The sequence below is a fragment of the Lonchura striata genome, chromosome 2 (assembly GCF_046129695.1).
Source record: "Lonchura striata isolate bLonStr1 chromosome 2, bLonStr1.mat, whole genome shotgun sequence".
Classification (NCBI taxonomy): Eukaryota; Metazoa; Chordata; class Aves; order Passeriformes; family Estrildidae; genus Lonchura; species Lonchura striata.
The window spans coordinates 93,938,351-93,944,350 of NC_134604.1; positions in this window are offsets into that span (position 1 = coordinate 93,938,351).

Consider the following 6,000-nt stretch of genomic DNA (forward strand, 5'->3'; position numbering starts at 1 on the left):
CACAGTACAAAACAAGTACCATACTTGATATATTAGCCAGCCAAAGAAAGCAATCACATATAAACTACAGCATCTTTCTAATGAATAGCCATTTATGCAGCATGCATGTTAGCAATTCTGCCGAGTTCCTCTGAACACCAAACTGTTGGCAGTTATATTGAAAAACTTGGCAGATTTACAAAAGTGCTAACATTTTGTTTTCAGCAGCTCATTTTTTTCTTTCTCAGAGCCCATATCTTCAGCATATTCACAGAGTCTTTAGCCAATGCCAACCAGGAAGGTCTCTGATCCGAGCTTAAATGTACTGGATATGAACACTGAGAAGGCAGGATGTACAAGCTATGCAAGTGACTCAAAATAGATTTTTTTTATTTGTGGCAGAAAAACAGATGGCTTCTTTGTTAGGTGGTGCTTTCTTATTTGTTTGCCACCTCTTCCATAAGAGTTTAATCCAAAAAAACCAGTATATTTGCTAATATGCAAAAGCCAGAAAATATTGAAACCTTCAATTCATAGCCATATATGCATATGTGGCTATTTCAGTAATGGTTTAAGACCATATCAAACCACATAATATCCCCTAATTCTAAACAGAGGCAATATATTATTTTCTTACTCCTTCCATTTTTCAAAAGAAAAACAAATAGTAACTTTTTGTTTTGGATGGGACCTAGCAAATCCATTCTTTCTTGAAGAACATTCAGCAATGAAGAAAAGAAGAAATCTGAGAGCAGTTACAGATCACTGATTCCAGGAGTCTGCTGGCAGATAACTCTGGGGTTTTTTACTGATGTAAATTATGGTAAACCTTATCCCAACTTACTGAGGTATCATCTGACAAGACCTTCCTCACAGCACTTTTTCTATGCATCTCCATTGCATTTCCCTTGCCAAGGATGAAGAAGCAAGCAAAAAGCAAAGGAAAGCGAGTGAATCAACTTTCATGCAATTCCAGCAAAAAGCAGTAACTGAGTTTGGATTCTGTCTTCTGCCACCTATGTAATACATTTTGGCTGAAGATGGTGCCAAATATGTACATTTAAAATGCTTCCAAAATTAAACTTCTCTTTCCAAGTCTTTCTCTGTATCATCATGTAGTCATTTAACCTGCCATTGTTTTCATATACATGAAAGGTTTTTCCAGTCACTCCTCTTCAATTCTTATCAACCTTTCAAACAAGGTTTTAAAATGGATTTGAAATTTAAAACCTTTCATTGGATGCCTTTTGTAAAAATTAATACACATTAATCCGCACAAAATAATTCCTAATGTCAGAATCAGAAAAATATTCCATATTTTAAAATTTGGATTCTGCTGGCTCAATATTTTCATCTACAGAATTTCAAAGATTTTCTATTCTTGACATTTGAACTAAATATTTCAAAGCTTTTCATCATAGTGTTTTAACAATATTGCTTTTTCTCTGTTGTCTCATCTATTACCATGCCAGTTGATATGTTAGTAATGCTTTTTTGTTTGTTTCAGATATTGGCAAAAGGGTAAACAAGAAGTGGAGAAAATATAGGAAAAACTTTTGCATTTTGTCTGAAATTCCATTCCTATATTTTAAACAGCTTTGCTTTAGCATTTATAAGATATTTCATGTTTAATTGTGATTCTGTAACTGAAAGGTATGGCAATTCCAGGAAGAGATACTCAGTCTTTGGAAATGGAGGAGACAGCAGCACAGATTATCTGTGTTGGTCTGAGACCTACAGGCTGACTAGTCTGAATAGGCTAGCACAATACTGGTGGCAGACCACAGCCCACTTTCCTGAGCAGGAACGTTCTCCATTTTCTTGGTATTTTTAGACACTGCAATAAAGATCAGAGATGACCATTTGGGTAGTACTTTTTCAAACAGCTCAATAGACTACTGTATAGAGATGCTTGTATTTGGCATTATTCCACCATATAGCTCATACCTATACCTGTATTTAAAAAATCTTGTTTTTTTCCTCTGGTCATACTTTTTCAGGGAGGAACATAAAGTTTCTTATTTGTAGCAAATAATGTAATGCACTAACATCATCTCAGAGGTGGCACTAACTTTTATTAAAGAAAAAAATTCAAACCCCAGTACTCTTTCAAGTACTGCCACCACATAATCCTGAGAGGATCTGATCTGCTGTTTTATGAAGTGAAGCTCATTAGATCTGTACTCTTAAAGAGAGTCATATACCCATTTTCCTTTAAGTGAACATTTGTCTTAGTACTGATATTCAGCCGATTCCCCACATGCACTGCACTAACTAGGAAGACTTAGAAGCCTTTCAAATTACCACCAATGTTCATCATTGAGGGTATTGCTTTCCTTTGGACATATAGGAAAGCAGCTCCTTTTAGGCCTCAAAACACCCACTCAGTAAGACTTCAGAAAGGTCTTACAGCTACTCATGTTCTTTGAATAAGACACACAGAAGAAATTCTGACAACATAGTCCCAAGAGATCCAAACAACAAAGAAATAGCTTTAGTAGCAACTTCAAAAAATAAAAGAACTTTGGCAAAAATTAAGAACAACATTCAATCAACATAAAAAACTTCTTAACTCATTAACACAGTCCATTCAATTCAGCAAACTATAAGCCTATTTAATTTAAAGTTACCCAAAAATGCCAAGAAGGAGGAATTAGAAGAACAAAGAGAAAGAAAAAAAACATACAGAAAAGGACTTACATTGTAACAGTTGAGATAGCCATGATACACAAGGCATCATCATACAAGAGCAGAAGGCTTCAACCCATACAGAGTAACACCATACAACCTCAGAGAGCTTTAAGCCCCTGCCCTTCCTGTCCTTTAGCTCAACCTTTTATACCCTCATGTTGATGCATTGCACCTGTGTGCCCTCTGCTCCCTTTGGTGTTGCTCAGTGTCCCTGGGCACTCCATGGCTCATTGCTGTCAGTGCTGCTCACCTGCTGCTCACAGCTGTAGCCCATTGGGGACAAGGCTCCGCCGCAGCACCACTTCCAATTACCACAAACTGCCTTACAGAACTACCCACATTACACAGCTACCATTTCTGGGTGCCAGCAGCATTTAGCTGCTAGAAAGTCTAAGAAGAGGCAGGGCCAAGTTGTGTCCTTGCTGCATGTTTGGCCTTTAAGATACCCCTTGTCCATGCTGGGCTCTTCCCCCAGGTGGGACTGCAGTAATTTGGACACTCCACTCAGGAGTTGGGTTAGGGGCCCTGGTGTTGGGTGTGAGGCCTTGGCTCTGCTGTGCCAGGGATTTGCAGCCACTACAGGGCTGGGATTGGGGCAAGGGCTGGGGGTGTGGGCAAGGCCAGGTCTGCTACCTCCAGCACACATGCACCCAAAGAAATGTTTGGAGCCAGCAGTCCTTCCATTCTCTCCCTCAGCCCTGGGGACAAGGTGTTGGACACCCATTCTGTATCACACACATTTTCCTGGTTATGATGTTAGAAAGCTGGAGCAGGAGAACTAACCACACCCTTGCATCTGCAAATTCTTCATAGAGATTTCTGTCTCAGTGGGATCTCAGTTGAGCTGCAATATTTATCGACATTTTATATGCTCAAAAGAATCACAACACAAAATTTTTTGCTATGCTTCATAAATTTCAGAAGGTTAAGCACAAATTCAGGATAATGATGAATAGAGTACTTGGCACTGAAAATAGCTACTCACCCACACTTTCTGAACAGTTTTATGAACAATAAGTTATTTTTTCATTTTCCTAATTTTCAAAGGATGTAGACAATAATTTTTGTTTCATATGACAGCAATTTGTTTTCTGTGTTGTATTTATATAGAAAGAAACAAAAATTATCAAAATAATAACTCAAGCTGAAAGAGAGTTTTAATGATGAATACAAAAAAGAACTCCTCACACTCCATCATTCTCCTCTGCCATGATGGTTATTTATCATTGGCACTGTTTACAATAACTGTTTTTCTGGCTTAAAGCTCAAAACAAATTTTTTTTCTACTTTATTTGAAATCAAAGTTACACCTCTATTGCAAAAAATTCAAATGTTTAAGATTTTCTACATCCCTTTGCTTAGCAATCTTACAATTAAAAAACAAAACAAACAAAAAACATATAGATAGTTGTAAATTAAAAAAAAAAAAAAATACTGTCTGATATAGACAGTTGTAATTATACCACCAAGATTTACCAAAACAATTTATAGCATTTAAAAAGACAAGTTCAAAACAGCATGACTCTACCTTTACTCTAACAGAATACAAATGAATGTGCAGAGGAAGACATACTATCAAATACCACATCATTATTTCTTGTTCCCTCATCAGCTTTACCAGCATGAATTATTTATACTGACTGAGCAACTAGAATCAGTCTCATTCACAACTACCTACAGGTGACAAAATGTAACTGTGATAATGATGGTAATCTTTTATTGCCCTTAGTTGTTTTTCTACTACTTATGGTTATGAACCTGCATTTTTGAGTCTTCTGTTGCTTCATTTACATAGCATAAAATATCTGGAAAGGTGACTTGATCGATTTTTGAGTTTGGAATGCTGGGACAGCTTTGAATTCATGCACTTGAGAACAGTACAATTTTCTCATCCCTCTACTGTCTCTCACACCTACTAAAACAGTCCCTTGATGACTACAGTTTTGTAGCTTGGACAGTGCTCTAAGCTAACTAAAGAAGTGATTATATGGGAATTTTAGAGATAATTTTTGAGTAATTTTTAAATTTCCTTACCCTGCTGTAGCCATTATTTTTCCTCTTGCAATCATCTGATTTTAATCTGCTGTTTGGATGCTTGTAATCCTGACATTGAATTAAAGTCCTAAAAATTGCAGCACATTCATGTATAATTTCACTTATTCCTGTTTTCTTCAAATCTCCCCTGTTCTGCCCAGTTCCCTCTTTTCACCATGACCCAAATGCATGGCACATTTGAGCAATACACAGAAATGTATACAGATCTCAGGTATTGTTGTCTTGCTTCTGAATCCACTTTTCTGCTTGAAGCAGGATGCAAATGAGATGACATTAGATGACTTGACATTAGATGAACAAGGTGTCAGGTAAGTGAATAGCTGGGGAGAAAGAGAGGCAACAGAGGCTGGCTGTGAAATCCCACAGTATTTCAAACAGTTCGTGCCTTCAGCAGAAGACAAATCATTGTGTATTACTGTGTCAGAGAGAAAAGCAAAGATGAATGTGGGAATCAGTCTCTGAATGTGTCTTGAGACTGATACTTATCTTATAAGTAATGTACAGTGGGTGAAGTGGATCCACTGTGCAGAGAGCAGAGCTTTGAATAGAGTCCAGAGGGGGAAGAGACGAATCCTGAAAGGCTGGCACTCAGGGTTTCAACAGAGTAGAATTTAAAGAAAAGGCGAAAGCCAGGCAAGAGAATAAAATAGAGTACTGTCTGGTGTACAGCTGGTGGTGAGACAAGATCTGACAAAAGAAAGATGGCTAGGAAGGAGAAGTGGACCTGCCCTTCTCTGGAGCAATCAGATGGGAAATCCTGGTCTTTCTAGTCTGACTTTTAGTCTGGTTCATTAATTTTAATATTGTTATCCTTTTACTATTTCTGGATGCCACATTGGAGGTAACTATTCCCAGTCAAAATCTTCAAGAGAGCTGTACTTTTTTTGTCTTTTTCCTCTCTACCTGAATTTCGAGATACTCTTGACCATCTTCTCTTTTATTCGTAGAACTGCTGAATATCACCTACAAAATTGGAATAGTGTGGAGCTGAAGTTTTTTAAGTGTGGCTTTTATTAGGGATGTAGTAAAATGTCTGATCTTTCAGTGATGAATAAAAAGTACATTTAGTAAGCAAGTAACAGAGGACCTGGAAGCCACATTTCACATGGCTGACTGAGTGCCAGACTTCAAAATTCTGGCAAAGAGCTTGCTGCTACATTTCTGCATCTATGCCCTAGTTTGAGTTTTAAATAGGAATTATCTGCCAGCTATCAGTTATAATGAAACAAGTAGGAAAACAGTCTCAAGCTATATATAGAACTTGGAATTTAAGCT